The sequence below is a fragment of the Rutidosis leptorrhynchoides genome, chromosome 6 (assembly GCF_046630445.1).
Source record: "Rutidosis leptorrhynchoides isolate AG116_Rl617_1_P2 chromosome 6, CSIRO_AGI_Rlap_v1, whole genome shotgun sequence".
Lineage (NCBI taxonomy): Eukaryota > Viridiplantae > Streptophyta > Magnoliopsida > Asterales > Asteraceae > Rutidosis > Rutidosis leptorrhynchoides.
The window spans coordinates 400,210,158-400,228,523 of NC_092338.1; positions in this window are offsets into that span (position 1 = coordinate 400,210,158).

Below are 18,366 nucleotides of genomic sequence, written 5' to 3' on the forward strand. Positions count from 1 at the left end.
CAACGGTTGTTTCAGATCTAGTTGGGACCGTTGGTGACAACTCCGACAAGTTTCAGATCTAGCAAATTTCAGTCTGAAAATCGAATTAGTATTAAAATGATCTCCAATCTTAAAGTCCATGTTTTATTTATGTTTTAGGTGGCTAGTAATTTTCGTTGTGAAACACAATGGTGGTAACTCCGACAAGGTTGATGCAGAACGACTGAACAACGGTGGTGCCAGAAACGAGATCCAGAACGACTGAGCAGGGACTATGAGCAGGTTGTTCGTCAGCGGAAACGAGATTCATAACTGATTTGGATACATTGTATTATAAAAAATTCATCTCGAAGATTCAAGAACTGCTTTGTTTTGTATTCATAAAATGATTTTGGTTTCTTAAGAACTAATTTGGGAGCGAAACTGATTTGGGTAATTTGTTATTTTTCAAGGTTGGTCGGGATTTAAGAGGAAAGAAAAAGGTACAAGACTAAAATAATAGATGAATTGATGAAATTATCCCTCACGTGATCAGCATATGATGTGTTCTAACGGACCATATTAACGTTAGTTAGCTAGAGTTACTAAATTTGTAATTATTTGAAACCCCAGAACTATACTTGAAAAAAAAAACACCTTAGTAATTAAAGTTGCAAGATTTAACAAACCACAATGACCATTCATTTAGTTAAGTCTTTTTTTTTTATTATTTTTCTTTTCAAACTTGATCTATTACTTGCAAACCGGTGAACAACCGCAACCAATGAACATCATTAACTAGTGAATACAAGCCAAGTCATAAATATTCTAGCTATGGGTGTAAATGAATCGAGCTACTCACGAGCTACTCGAGTTCGACTCGTTATAAACTCAATCAAAGCCAAGCCTAAACGTGCTCGAACTCGAGTCCGAGCTTAAACATATTTTGAAGCTCGTTTAGTAAACGTGCTCGAGCTTCATATCTCGAGCTCGAACAAACTCATGAGTCTAAATGAAGTTTATATATATATATATATATATATATATATATATATATATATATATATATATATATATATATATATATATATATATATACACTAATGACTATTTTATAATAATATATAATAATTACTTAATAATAAATATAATTTATTATATATAATAGTTAAAATATTAGTAGTAAATATTACGAGGTATTAGATGTGGATAAGAAAGTACACAAAAATAAATATGTAATATGTAATATAATTAAAATAAAAATAAAATTTACAAAAATAACCGTGTAATTAACGAGTCGAGCTCGAGCTTCTATAATGTCAAACGAACGGAGCAAGAGCTTAAGATATTAAACTCGAATCGAGCTCTGCGAATTTTAAATGAGTCGAGCTCGAGCTCGGGTCGACTCATTAAACAACCCTACATTTCCTCGACGAAAGGAATTTTTTTTTGTGGACTTTCGAAAATCATTTTCATATAGCTTGGCAAGGAAATTTTGAGTTATGGGTACAAGACCCTTTACATGTAAGACCTATTGCTCATGCAATTTGCAATCCTCATTTTGGTCAATCGGCAATATATGCTTTTACTCGAGGGGGTGCTCTTGGGCCAGTGAATATTGCGTATTTTAGTGTTTATCATTGTGAAACGCCTTTGACTCGTAATTTTCTATAAAAAAAACATCGTGCGCATAGCGCACCTGTATCTGCGCGGAGCGCACTGACCTATCCCCGCCAAACATCAAAACTTCAAAATCATGTTCCGCGGAGCGCACTGCACCACATTTCTAACTCTTGACCGATTTTACCTAAAAATGAATTTAGGCATTTTCCGACACCTGCTACTCAACAACGATGACTCGAGAAGCATGTCGAAATTTTAACTTACAAAATGTTTACACTTCTATCAATTTATTAAAGCTTCGAAATTTCAATGCAACTTTACATCATATAAGCACAATTTATAACTTTAAATTTTGCACTACAATCACGTTAAACTGCAACAAGAACTTAATCACATTGACTTTCAAAGAATTCGACTCCAAATTCGCATACAAATTGACTTGACCATATTTCAACAATATGACAACAAAACAAAACTTCATACATTTGACTAACAACATGACTACAAATAATGGCATTATATAATCAAGCGTTCAATATCTTCGCGGTGTAAAGAATGAAACGTCCACTTACAGAGAGGGTCTTCTACGCTTCTGTGCTACAACTCCTCTTTACATTTAATCCCGAACCAAAATTACCTAATACAAAACATACACGATGTAACACCCGACTAAATGACCTAGCCGAAATAGGCGGCTTGTGTTATCTAATTATAATTTATACTAATATTTAAATTATAGATAATTAATATAAAATAATTATAAGGAGTAAAATAATAAATTATGTGTTGATAATTTATTATGAGAATGTATGAATGCGCTCGTGACGATGGTCACAAAACTTATTTGTTTATTGAATTTGGACCCCGATAGCGCCGCCTAACGAGGTGCGTTTTATCTCTGAAAATAGATAAATACCCGTGTGTTATGAGACATAGGTTTTAACACTCATTTATATGTTAAGACCGACCCTTATTTTCCGATTTTTATTTCGATTCACGTTTTCCCCCTTCTCTTCGCCTAGTTCATGTTGACAAAACCCTATCTCCCATAAATTGATGATTGTGATTTATTCCAAGTTTATGAATATGATTTCTTTTTCTTGCTTTATCTACAACTCCAAAACAAGTTTGGGTTCTTGATAAAATGATTAAAAATGCATTTTTGGCTTGAATCTCGATCTTGTGTTGTTGTTAGCTTAATTTATGTTAGATTAGTCATATTTATATGTTTGTCTATCTTTAATTTGGTCAGAAACCTGCTCGAAACTCTATTTTTGTGGGTGAAACCGAGAGGGACAGTAGCGTAGTTGCTGCTACTGTTTTTTTGCTGCTGCGTGGGGCTGTTTCCGGTGTATTATAGTAATACCGGCTGACGTAAATAAGATGAAATTTTCTGTTCGGTAGTAATACTCAACTCACCTTTTGCATCGTGTCTTCAATGAAACCATTTAAAATATTCGGGTAGCATATTTACACTGTAACTTAGAATGTCTTCCATAATTTAGAGTAAAACACTGTCTCATCTGAAATCTTCGTTTGAAATTTTCATCTAGATACTTGCAATCTTCATCAGACCCTCGAAAGAAGAAAGTGACAACATTATTTTTTAAAGGGTTAAAGCTACAAATAGACAAAACACTTTTACTTTTGTTCTATTGTAGAATATATATTCCAAAATATCATTGCAGATCATAATTTTTCTGATTGTGTATCTATGTATGAGGAATATACTTTGTATTTATAAGGACAATAAGTATAAAAAAACAAATAAAGGATGAATGCATTTATTCAATGGCTACATTTTTAAATTTTAACGTTCAAAACGGTTTTACGCATCGTCGGATTCGCGACGCTGTAAAATCAACGCATGTTTATGGCGTCAATTTTGGAAAACGCTTATATGGTTGTTCGACATCTTGTGCTCTCACGACTTCCACTTAGGGATGTCAATGGATCGAATGATTCCATATCCATATTTATAACCATTTAATTTCAGTTCATCCATATCTAAATTCATTTAATTTCAGTTCATCCGTGCATATCCATATCCGTTAGATTAAGCGGATTAATGGATAATCGTAGGATATCAAATAAAATGTTAATCTAACGACGATTTTAATGATTAAATATAGATTATAACAAATGTAAAAGTAATCTTTATGATTTTAGTTTATTACACATATTTTGATTTTAATTTGTCACCGATTATATGTTAAATATATGTTTAATCAATTTAAATATAGAATGTTTAATATCATTGGTGACATTTAATAATTGTACTTTAAAACCCTTATTTTTTTTTCTTTTTTTTTTTGGAAAGTCAACAAAATTATTATTATTAAATGACAAGGATATATGTGTATGTGGGTGCATGTGCATGTATTTTAGTACGTATATATGTATGTATAGGTGTATTTTAAGTGGTAATAGATATATCCATGAATGATAAATTGTTATCCATATCCGATCCACGAATTATATAGATCATCCATATCCATATTCATATCCATTACTCGTCCAATTACATCATTCTATCTATTATAAATGGGTCCGATCGGATGCATATTCATGAATGTAGCATCAATTGTCATCCTAGTCCCACTATATATGTGACAATATCAAGTTAATTTTTAAAAGTGTGCATTCCACACTCTTTAAAACCCGTTAATAAAACTATAACATGAAACCCTTAATTTGATTTAAATCATAACTATGTTAAAATAATTCTTACATGATACTAAAAATTTTAATAAAGTTTCTTAGTAACTATTTGAATTGTTCAAATTTTTTTATAATATTATCACAACTTAGTTTGATTTGTGTTCAAAGAAATGAAAGTTGAATAATAATCCTCCGAGGAATGAAATATAAAAAAGAAAAAAATAATTCGAAGTTAAAATAGAGATCGAATGACATAAGAGTGATCATGCATGATATAAGGAATTTTGGAATACTAAAATTAAGGAAAAGAGGTTGACTCATTTGAATGTAATTAGTAGTGTATGTTGTTCCCAAAGCCATTTTCCACTTGGGCATGTGCAGTGCAATTAAAAAGTTGTAAAGGCCTGTTGAAACTTCAAAGTGTCATGTTGGAACTTCTAATTAATTGGATTTCTTATCCCCACTAATCTCTTTTTCTATTACTTTTCAGGCAATGTTACAAAGTTAGGGTGAAACAATAAAAGTTGGATGAAAGGTGATCATAGCAATTTGTTTTACAATTTATAAGAGTTTTCTAAAGATTTTCACAGATGATGAGTTCTGCCTGTATCTAGCAAAGTTTTTTTCAAAGATTTTCTTTGAGTGCAATATCTCGAAGTATTCTCTAACGGGTGTAAGAAGTGAGCATTACATATGACTTCCTAGAAATAATCGGGTATATTGGCTAATGGCCCTGTCAGTGACCTTAATATCGTTCATAAAAAAGATGACAGGTAAATCACATGCCAATTAAACATTTACTTTAATTTATTACTATGCCTAACACTTCAAGAGGGAGTAATATACTTATATATGGGCGTAATTATATCGCTAAATGTACTTGAGTTTTCAGTTTTTTAACGGCGGTGTTACTGAATAAATACTATAGCAATGAGTTGGAAAAAACTTACAAATAGAGCAAGAGTTCAACTAAAAACTATAAGAAGAAAAAACTTACAAATAGAGCAAGAGTTCAACTAAAAACTATAAGACATTAAGACCTCTATATCTCAGTCAATAAAGCAACATTAATCCAATAGAATCATAAATAGAGGACTTCTTTAAGGAATCATCTTGGTACAAAGAACAATTTATGAACCGCCATAAATGCCATCAAGAAGCTGCCACGATAGAGTACGCTCGAACTTCGGTATTCACGTTTTGTTCCAATTGTCGAACCAAGACATCAAGTCTGTTGCTGATTGAAACTGAATGATGCCGAAATCCAACCACCCGAATACCTCATATCAAATATCTCTAGCAATTTGACATTTAAATAAATGTGATCCGAATTTTCGACTTCATGATTACACAAGAAATTGACTCAACCTTCAAACCTCTTTTTGAAAGGTTGAGATGATGTGGATAAACTGTAACGAATGAAACGCCACATAAATATATTTATTTTGCTTGGAAGAATCTTTTTCCGTTTTGTTGGAATATGACTAGAAAAAACAAATAATTCTAACAATATGTTGTTTTGCCGCCTTTCAAAAAAAAAAAAAATATGTTGTTTTGCCAACGAACTGCAAACACGCCATCTCCTGTCAAAAACCATCGCCAATAATTCTTTGTATTACCAAAGAGCCAATGGCTTGGCGGTATTGAGGATTTGAGGTCACTCTTACAACCTTGAAGTTGAGGGTTCGAGTCCTGTTTAGGACAATTCGTGGTGTATATATTCGAGTTAGATTTAGGTGGGTGTGTGAGTTTGTCTTTAAAAAAAAAATTCTTTGTATTGAAAGCAGTGTTGCAAAAGTCGGCCGACTTGGCCGACGCGTCATTTTTTAAGCATGGCCGATGCGTCCTTGCTAAAAAGTCGGTCAAAGGTAAAAAGTCGGTCAAAGTCAGCAAAAGTCGATCAAATTCGGAAAAAAGTCGGTCAAATTCGGTCAAAGTCGGTCAAAGTCAGTCAAAGTCGGTCAATTTTTTTTTATTTTTTTTGTAATATTGTTAATAATTGTTAATTGTTCATGTTTATGGTAAATATAGTTTATATTTTAAGATTCGATCTATATAATATCATACATAAATATATATTTAATAAAACTTTTTTAAAAGGTCAACGTTAGTCAACGCTCGTTGCGTCCGACGAGTCGTTTTTTAGACATGGCCGATACGTCTTCGACTCGCGTCTTTTACGACCTTAATTGAAAGAAACCTTAATTGAAAGTATGAAAACCCTCTAGATCCGACATCAAGATATGCACCTGTTGATTGTTTCATGTTTCAATTTAACGAAATTAAAATATTAATAGTACGTTATTTATAGGGGAAATGAAGTTGAACATGTTTACTATTAATTTTTTTAATATTTATAGGATTATATTATTTTTATTATTTTTACTATTAATATTTTAATATTATTATTATCATTGTAATTGTTATTATTACTGTAATTATTATTATTATTATTATTATTATTATTATTATTATTATTATTATTATTATTATTATTATTATTATTATTTTTATTTTATTATTATTATTATTATTATTATTATTATTATTATTATTATTATTATTATTATTATTATTATTATTACTATTATTATTATTATTATTACTACTACTCCGTATTAATCATTAAATACTCGGTATTAGTTATTTTTATCATTATAATATTTTGGGTCGTATAATAAGTATGGTCCTTTACAAGTGTTAACCTTTTGAATTTGGGCTTTTTGACCGTAGGCTTATTTATACTAACTTTTGAATTTGGGCTTTCCGAATATAATAACGATAAGAATTCTTTGTTGATTTATTGGGTTTTTAATAAAATATATGCTGCAAACCTTCAATAAAACCACTGGTAACTTTTCTTAACATATGTAGGAAATTGTGAGGAACTCCTTTGTTAATTAAAATATTACATCTAGAGGACACATAAAGAAACTATGATACTTATGCCTAACTAAATAGGTGGAGGTTGAAAGCCTCGGTTGTTTGTGGATTCTGTATCCTTGAAAAAATAGGTGCAGGTTCAAATCCTGGGGGAGAGTTTTCTCCAAAGGTTGTGTCTCTTGTATCCTTCACTCTGTGCGGGCAAAGCAGTTAATCTAAAGCATTCCGGGTACGTTTTGCGCGATGGATGCGAGGAGTTTCTTCCTAACGGGTGCGTGAGTGACAAATGAGAAGATTCGATACCGATATTGCCGTTCTAAAAAAATTAGGTTTGAACTTTGAAGTGAGACTAATTCAGCTATTGTTATATAGTTTTTCTCATCTCTCATCTGATTTTATACGCTCACTTTTCACGTCATATTCACAATCTTAGGCATATTTTTATTAGGTATATCTACTAAAAAAAAGTTATGTTTCATCCGTCTAAATTTTACCGTTCACTAACAAAACAACATTGAGTTTAAGAAAATATATAATTATTACACTCTATTTTTTTTGTTAAAATTATAACTTTTACTAAATTATTTTTACTTATCTTTTTGTTTATATGCATACATTAAAAGTATTGAAGAACTTTCATTAAACTATTTTCACTTATATTTTATGTAAACGAATAATTAATTTGTGAGGACTTAATAGTAAGTATTAAACAATAAAATAGGGACGATGGCGTTCTATATTAAAGATATTTTGTTATACCTAATGATCTTAGAACTGAAATGTATACTCGACCTATTGAGCGGAAACCAATAAAACAAGTTTTAACAGAATAAACTTTATCTAACGGGATGAATTAATCAAACCTCTCAGAGTGCCTAAAGCGCGGCTAGGGTTTGCAAAAGTGTGTAACATGTAAACGAAACCCGTAACCTTTATTTTTAGTTAGTCGGGTCACATCCGTGCAAAGGTCAAGACATTCGTAGGGATGTCTTACGAGTTCATGTGGATGACAGTTTAACATAATATTACACCACTAAACTCATTCGTGTGAATGAGTCTGTCACTCGTACGAATGTCTCTGTCATTCGTGTGAATGAGTCTTTCACTCGTACGAATGTCACTCGAAGTAACTACACGAATGTGTTATCTGGTTATCAATTGATCACCATTTACACTCACATGTAAATGTCTAGATCTCTTAAGAGTTGAAGCATAATCTGTTTATCACTAATGAACTCACGTATACTAGTCAACAAATTATGTAATTAAAGTAAAGTAACCGATTCACACAATAATGGATCTTTTGATTAAAGACAATAATCATAAACCAATAAGGTAAAGCTATTAAGATTCAATCTGAATTAAAAACACTTAAAATCCTAACGAAGAAGATTACTCAATGTAATTACACGATTATGATGCAAAGCTACCATTCAATTACCGCATAAACATTCAATTCAATCACTTGAAATCACATACCTACACGTCTAGATCACTTAAAGTGTTGAAGTACATATTATCTATCACTATTTATCTCACAACAACTAGTTGATAACATGCATAATTGAATTAAAGTAGAAATTATGCATAACAATGGGTCTTTAACCAAACTTAATAAAACTAAATCAATCAAACATTAAATCCATAAACATAAGAACAATCCAACAACCAAAAGCTATTACATATGAGCAAACACTAAAGAGTTTTAGCATAACATGCTAGAAAGTTCAACCAAACAATTGAAACAATAGTAATTCATGATTTTATCACTAAAAATAATGAAAAATAAAGTATCAATGATGTTCAATGATCAAAGATTGAAGCTTTATGTTAAACCCCTTTTTGATTAGCAAAGATGGGTCTTTGAGACTCCAAAATTGCCATAAAAACGATCCCAAACGGCCAAAATTCGTAATCCCCTAAAATTGAATCGTAAGGTGAAATTTATAGCTATGGTCTTGCCGACGTAGGCTCGCGATTGCGAGCCAATTTGTGTTATCCTCTTCGCGACCACGAGGCACCTAGTTTCGGTGTTTTCACGATCGTTTTTCTCTTTTTCGGTTGTGACCTTTACTTCGACCTTGCTCTCGCAATCGGGGGTCCAAAACTTAGGATAGCGAGGCATGAAATCACATTTTCAACTCAAAAACTCACTTTATCTTTTGGCGTTAACCTCGGTTCGAACCTGGAACTTGATACTCGATATTTTGGCCCTGAAACACTTGAAAAACACCAACAATCAACAACTAACAACCAAAACACCAACTTGACATAAAAGACGTAATCTTCAACCATAATCATCATAAAATCCTCGATCCTTAATATAAAACCAAACGAAATGGAACCCAATATTGCGAGATAGTATAGTGTAAATCGAGCAATATCAAATCCCCCACACTTGAACCTTGCTTGTCCTCAAGTAAGTCAATCATCAAATAATTTCAACCAATGAAGGAATAAACATACCCGAAACGTGTCTTCAGCAAATTAAAGAAACAAGATGCTCCAATATTATCATCATGAACAAGTAAAACCAATATGTGTGATCTTCAACAAGCATTTGCAAGGTTCAAGCCTTCAAGTTCTTCAAGTGAATAATCATCAATGAGCACATGATAAGAGAACCTAGTACAAATTACATACTACACTCTAGTTGTATAACTAGAACGTTACCATCAAATACTAGGTGAAATACAGTTAAACTGGTGGGTGTGCCAAGATGGTTGTCCCTGGGATTTGGACAACGACACTCATCAAGTGCCCCAACACCACTATGGTGACTCTAGAGCAGGGTGAACACTTGTAGGAGGGTCGTGGAATATAAGTCCCACATGACTTATAATGAGATAGCGATTTGTCGAAAAGTTTGATTCTAGGGAACACGGGACCTTATGAAAATATTTTATCATTATGAAAGGATAAACAAGCTAGCTTTTACACTAAACAAGTTTTCGGAATTTTATCTTACAAGGTCATGTGCACTCAAAGTCATTCTTGTGTTGAACAACCGCATGGACAACGTACTACCACTGTAGGTAAACCTCCTCGGTAATAGAGTTAGCGATGAGGTAGATGGTGAGTTAAGTGTCATACACAGCCAATCTGGTAATGATCAACGATACTTAACAAGTAACAAACCCCAACAAAATCACTCCCTTGTTGAAGGAGTAAGATGAGAATGTTGCAAGATGGTTTTGAAAGTTCAAGATTTTATCTTCCCACAGTACTTTTACACCTTAAAAATATGTTGGTATGAAATGGTATATTCAAGGAATATGTTATACCAAGTGGAACGAAACTTGAAAGACATTACTTCCAAAAGTATTAAATGAAACAACTTTAAATTAGGAAGACTTTACTTCCTTTTAACACAAACACACACACACACACACACACACACACACACACACATACACACACAAACAAAAGAATAACAAAACACCAAACATGATTGAGGTACTTGCACAATTCAACTAGCAATACTGATAACATCTGCACAATAAAATAGCTACACTTGGATTTTGAAATTTTCGAAAAATTTTCAACAATTGACTCAAAAATAAAACAAAAGCCAAGTGTATTGTATCCACGAGAGAATTTATATCTCCCCCCCCCCACACACACACACACACACACTTAAGATCATGTAATGCCCTCATTTATATGAAAGCAGATAATCAAATATAAATTCGAGAGTACAATAAAGTGAATGGAAAAACTGGATGTATAGTATAAGAATCGCGAAACGGAGTGACAGACGGCTCTGCACTGACAGCCATTACTCAATTTGTCATCACATAATGTAGTACCTGCAATGATAAACAAAAACAAAAAACACAAAACGCAAAATCTTTTTGGTTTTTTAGAATTTTCATATTTTTAGGATTTTTTTTATCTAAAAACACACACATTATACAAATATATAAGGATACATGTGCAAGTTTATTAACAAGTCGTGCACTATACTCCAGTCCTACTTCCACTGATTCCTGGATGGTATGCGTTTATATCCTTCAACTCATCGAAACCAGTACCCGATCCTCTAAAACCAATCGCATTCAATAACCAAATATTCGCATTCTTTGACTTCTCAATCAACTCTTTCAACTTATCCTTTTACTTCCTAGAAAGATTTGACACTAACATGTTCCTAACATGCTCATCTTTATCAGACATCGAATTCCTAACCCGATTATATAATTTCCTCATTGACCTATCAACAACACTATCCTCGGGCGGTCTATCAACAAGTTTCTCCTCTACCTTTCCCTACACTTATTCAGTTTACTAGTTTCAATTTCATCCTTAACAGTTTCAACACTAGTAACCACATTCACTGAACCTAAGGGTGTTGGTAGTGGTTTAATAGTATACCTAGTCTGAAAGCTTAAGCTTTTTCCTCTATCTCTTAAAACCAATTTTCCAATCAGTTAATGCACCTGCAGTCGCTAAAAACGGTCTACCTAAAATAATCGGTACAACCTTATCCGCAATCATATCAACAACTACAAAATCCGCTGGAAATTCTAACTCACCAACCTTAACAACAAAATTTTCAATAATCCTACGGGTTTACTAACCGAATGGTCAATCAATTTAACACCTGAAGTAGTTGGTTTAAGTTCATCTAAGTTCAAACGCGAATAAATAGAATAAGGCATAAGATTTATACTCGCACCTGAATCAGTTAAACACCTAAAAAGTTCAGAACCATCAATCCTACAAGGCACTATGAACGGCCCGGGATCACCTAACTTCAGTGGTAACTAATTCTTTCTCACTATAGCAGCACATTTCGCATTAAGAAACATGGATGATGCCTACTCATGCTCTCCTTTCTCAGCCATCAATTCCTTTAAAGATCTTCCATAATTTGGCATAACTGCAAGAACATCAACCAAAGGAACATTCACACATATATTATCAGTATTTAAAAACTTACAAACATCTTCCTTTGGATTTTCTGTCTGAATAGCTTGCGGATACGAAATAGGTGGCTTGTACTCCTTTACTTCTGGCGCAAATTTCACTCCTTTTTCAATGAGGAGACTCTAGTCTCCATCTTCTTCAATTCCATCTTGTGAACATCTGAAGTCTCTTCCAACATAAATGACATCAAATAATTACCATACTCGGGCGTTGTATCACCAATACGAATCCCCTCATCTTCACAAGATTGCACACTCTTCACACCTTCCACACGCACCCCATCAACACTCTTATATGGAGTGTAATCTGCCATGTTAGAATAATCCGAGAAACAAAAACTCCATACTCGGTATGAAATGTATGAACCTCCATCTCATCCTCAAACTCATCCTCATCGTCTTCACATCCCAAAGTATAGATTCGGTCAAATCCACCGAAATCATAATCCTCAGAATTAGATATAACATTAACCTGAGAATAGTGAGAAACTTGAGGTTCCTTCTTCTTTTGAGGACCTCGTGAAGAATTAACAACTTGACTTCCATTAACATGATTTGGATTAACTTGAGTATTGGATGGAAGAGTACCCGGTGGTCTCTTTACTAATAAGCTAGTACTATGAGCCACATTCCTCTCAAGATTTTGAATAGTAGCCTGCTGGTTACGAAGTTGCTGTTTCTAAAGCTCCTTATTTTCTTCTTGTTTCACCATGTAACTCCTAATGAAATCTCCCAAACCTGAATTGTTTACCTGTGTCTGGTTGTTCTACTGATATTGATTTTGGTTAAAAGGTTGTTGGTAGTTCTATTTGTAGAACCCCGGTGGATCATTCCTTTGATAACCCGAACTACCCTAAAACTGATTACTAGCATAGTTAACCTGATCAATCATCAACCTATCATTAATATCATAGTCTATTATCAAATGAGACCCTTTTCATATTTCACAACCCACTTGCATCGCAACTACCGTCTTGTTCAACTTCTCAAACTCTCTACCAAAAGCCTTCAACTGATTTGACAACGAAGCAAGAGTCATACCACCACCATCATCTTCATCATACACACTGGAGACTATTTTCTTCATTGGAGCACTCCTAGATGATGATGACCATTCAGAAGTGTGTTGGGACATATCTTCCAAAGCTAATATGCCTGATTTGGTGTCTTGTAAAGAAACACTCCTCCAGCTGAAGAGTATAATATATCCCTAGTACGCTCATCAATGCCCTGATAGAATATTTGAACAATAGGACCAACCTCTAACCCGTGTTGAGGACAACCTCGCAAAATCTTCTTCAATCTGCTCCATGCATCGTGTAAAGACTCATCAACTTTCTGAGCAAATGAATTGATCTCAGCTTTCAACCTTGCAACCTTAACTAGTGAAAAATATCTGCTAATGAAATTATTGTGAAGATCTGTGTAGGTAGTAATAAATTTGGATGGTTGAGATTTTAACCAATCCCTCTCGTCCCCAGTTAGAGAATAAGGAAAAAGTCTCAGTATAAATGCATCCAAGCTCACATCCTTTTGCTTGTACAACCCACAAATCTCATCAAACTGCTCAACACGATCGAATGCATTACCGGTTCTTCCATCAAACAAATTCTCCATGACCATATGAATAAATTGAGGTTTAACCTCAAATTTCTCAGCCGTGATATTTGGTCTTCTAATCGGAGGTGGAAGTGCAGGCAGTACAGCTTGCCTGACACTCCACATCGGTTGATCATTAGAATCCGTCATCGGTGGCTCTTCTTTAACAAACTCAAAATCCGGAATATAGAAGGGTAGTGCAGCAAAACCCTCTAAAACGACTGTTCCTATTTAACCTTGTTGCGTGTGTGTGATGTGTAATTTCGTACTCTAAATTATTAGCTAAATACCTATCGATTATCACACAATACAGGCAACTATAACCAGTTCGTGTAGTAATTAAACAAGTATTTGACCAATTCGTTCCACATAGAGCAGGTAATTGAAAACTTGAACTATTAATTATTCTAAGATTTAAAGGGGGGTTTTGTTGTAAAATTGATTAAACGCGAAAGTAAATTAAACTTAATTCAATAAGAAGCAAAGGTATCCACTTAGCTACAATTCCCTAGGCTAGGATTGCTCGTTTAAACTCGTTAAGTAAACAATTACAATGATGTGACACTGTATTTATCTGTCGATTTCTACAGTTTAAGACTAATAACCTAAGTATAACTGTCGTTAACCTAGAGTTATTAACCAATTCACAATGATATTACTCAAGATTATAATCTAACTTAGGTTGGTTTGGTGTCCCTTACAACCTCACAATTATTGCAACTAATTTCAAGTTCAACCACTATACGATTAATTTTATTATCGGTGTCCCTCATAAAATCTCACGTATTCCTAAATCATTCACGTTCAATAATCTAGTAAAAGCTATTAATCAATTTAACTGTCGTTAGTTAATCAATAACTTCCGTGATCTAACAATCAATAAGCTTTAATAACGGTGGATCTTAGCTAGACATAAACTTGTGTAATTTTAATTAATTGTTATTAACCAAAAGATCGCAATCCATGACCTAGGTTCATGCATCTAAGTGAATACTAAATATTTAGCTACTCATGGTAAAACAAAGAACAAATAAATAAGGAGAACAATTAAACATAATCATTAAATTGAATGAAGAACAAATTAATAAAAGTAATAAAAGTTAATACAAAGATTAAACTAACCAAGAATGATATTGTAGCTTAAACCCTTGTAAAATAATGAAGAAGACAAAGAAATTCGTAACTAATGTTGCTGTGGAAGAAAATTCGTAAATAAAACTGCCTCTCCTAAATTGGGGTAAAATTCATCTATTTATAGAATCTGGAAAAACAGCTGAAACCGACTCAGGTCGCGTTCCGCGACACACCATCGCGATCCGCGACAACATCATCGCGTAACGCTATAACCAGGACGAGACAGTAGTGATTTAAACGCGATAGAATGGTCAGAACACCCTTTTTTCCATGTCGTGTTCTGATGCACTTTGTCACGTATCACGATGACCAAAACGCGATAAACATCATCCTGAAGCGATGGAAACAGACTTTTTCACTCGAGACGCGTTTATCTTCAACTCTAACTCCGTTTTGGCTATATCTTCAATAAAAATCATCGTTAATGAGCCAACGTACCATAACTTGACACTTTCTTCATATTAAGCTCAAATAACTCGATATCTCCATCAAAGTCTTTAAAATTTCAACAAATGGACCAAGATAACGCTCAAAATATATGAATGAAAATGGCGTTATCAAAATCCTCCACACTTGAACCTTGCTTGTCCTCAAGCAAGTCGATCTTGAAACAATAACTGTACGTATAATCTTCAACAAAATTCCGCAAGATTCAAGCCTTCAAGTCAATCCTCCACAAGCTCTCGTACTCTTCATCTTTTCACGAATAAGCTTATTTCCTCACATTCCTGTCACTTACAAAACAACATACAAACCATCAAACGCACCCCCCTTTCTCCCCCCATTTTCATTCAAACACTTTTCAAAATAAAAATCCTAAGTGGCCCTTATTGCAAACAAATTTTCATAAAACATCCTTTCTAGGTCATGAATTGAGATGTAAAAGACAATTTGGGTTGATAACTCAAACTTCAAAAATTTCCACAACTTTACTTCTTAACACAAACCTTTCATTTCAAAGCCTAAGCTCTTTTCACTTAACTTTCCCTAAAAATCACATTACTAGGCTTTCAATATCCTTCTTTTCTTTGCATCAATCAACCCTTAAGACCTACTTTCCAACCTCAATAACTAATCACCCAAAAAAAAAAAAACCTTCAAATTCCTACACATCGTGTCAAAAGAAACACACATTTTCGGTTTGTTTCTACACCTGTGTTTATTTAATGAGGTAGGTATAACTCGGATAATAATTGGTGTAAAAATGATTTCAAATGGTAAAAACAACCTTACGTTATAAGGTTTAGTATTTGTAACATGACCCATATTCGCATCAAGATAGCCTACTAACGATATTTAAGGCGCTATTGCAAATTCCAATACTTCACAATTTAATCAAAGATCCAGTTATAAATAGATTCATACCTGTGTTTATGTAGGGAAATCCGTTTAACTTTTTAGCTCTCTTGATTCCATTTCATGCTGATAATTTCTAAATATGCAAGCTATCCACATACTGGTCACATCTCTCTTATCCAAAGTACCCCGCAAAGGTAACTCTTCCCAAGGTCTAGTCTTACTAGGTATTTCCCACATCATGAGCCAAAGATGATCACTGCTGCATAAGTATGAGATGAGTACCTAAAGATGATCACCTTGCCTTGAGATAGTAACGTCCTTGACCCGTGTAGCGAACCTTCAACCAACCGATTCCAAACCGGAAAAAGGTCTTAAGTGGTTAGGTGATCTAGCACCCCAAAGGATCTATCGGCTCGAGTCTTAGAAACTACTACTTAAGCTCGGATCTCATAAGCAATTTTTTTTTTTGATCATTAGTACTCTCTTTGAATGTCTTCCTCGTCTTCAATTTGTGACTTTGTAGAACCCGCAATGTATGATGTAGCGGATAGATAATAACGTGATCGATGATGATGAATGATTTGTTGTAGGAAGTCTTTAACTCATGACATAAAGCAATACCATTCACACCATAGTCGGTAATAGCCACCCCATAAAGGGTCTATTGGAGTCAGAGATTTGTGATTTTTCCTCTTCAAGCTTACATACCTAGCACTTATGAGCATAACACTTCTTTAAGAGAACCAAAAAGCCATAAACACAAAATACGAAGCCATTTATATCCTAATCTCTAATTTAACCATTTTTCTCGCATTTTACCCTAAAGCCCTAAATACCGTTATTCTTCATTTCTTGACACAAATAAGTTGCATTGTCATCTTTGAAACAAATACCAAACTAGATAAAATAAGATTAAATTTTTAACATTTTTAACCAAATTTATCCAACATTTATCCCTTTTCAACGATCACCTTTCATCAATTGTCTTTCCTCAAGCATTTATATACTCAAAATTCCTAAGTCATGGTCAAAAAGGTCTATTCATAATTAACATATCACTAACGATTTGCTTAAAACTAATAAACCTCACCGGCCAAAACCAAGAATTCCAAGTCAATCCCTAATCACTACGGGTGCTCTCATGGGTAAACATCTCAATTATAACCTTAAAAAGTTTAAAAACTCCACAAATTTTGACCACTAGGCAATTAAAACATGCAAAAATTTCAAAAATCCGCGAGAATTTATCTCCCCCCCCCCCCACACTTAAGATCATGTAATGCCCTCATTTACATGAAATCAGAAAATCAAAAATAAATTCGAGAGGACAAAATAGTGAAAAAGGGAAAAGAAAAACCCGGATTTTTAGATCCGTAGATCGCGGAAAGACGGTGCACGATGGCGCTGAACTTACTGCCAGCATAAGAACATCTGCATCCACTCGATCACTAAAACATCATAATTAAGTAAGGTGCTGAACTTACTGCCAGACTTTGAAAAATAATAAAGCACAACCACCGTGGAACCTGAAACGAAAACATACATACCATAACTAATGGGGTGGTACCACCACGGTACCGAAATGCCCCATTTAAAATCCAAAGTATTAAGTTTAAACACTAACAACTACCATCATCCTAACTAAGATTACAGTCATCCAAAATAAAAACAACTAAACGATATTAAAAAGTGTTTGTTTTGCTTGTCACCACACGATCACCACCACATCCAATCACCAAGGGTTATACCCTCCATAAGAGCCATCATACTGCCCACCATAAGGACCTCCACCACCTGACTGACCTCCCTGGTTACCTTCATCATACTGAGAACTAGAACCTGCTCCTCTTCGTCGTACCATATCCTCCCAAACTTCCTGAGCTACTGTGCGATCATAAACCCGATAAGGACCTGTCGACTCCGGAGTCCATGGAACACGAGTGCCATAAGGAGTAAAGATGGTATTAGGAGAAACAAGCTCCATGTTGTGTCAATGCCAATCGTGATGATACGTAACCTCACTAATGCCATATGCAATCTGACTTTCCGAGCATGCTCGGGTTTCCTCATTATAAAGCTGCATATTACGCATCTGTTCCATTAAATCCCGGTTGGTAAATCGCTGACCCCCGACACCTTGACCTGTATCTGGACCACCTTCGGCCATCTCTTCATCCTCCTGTGCCCCCTGCGCATCCCGAGGACGACCACGACGAACCCTATACGGAATAACCTGACTGTGCTCAATAGATATTACTCTTGCTCCTCGAAAAACATTTTC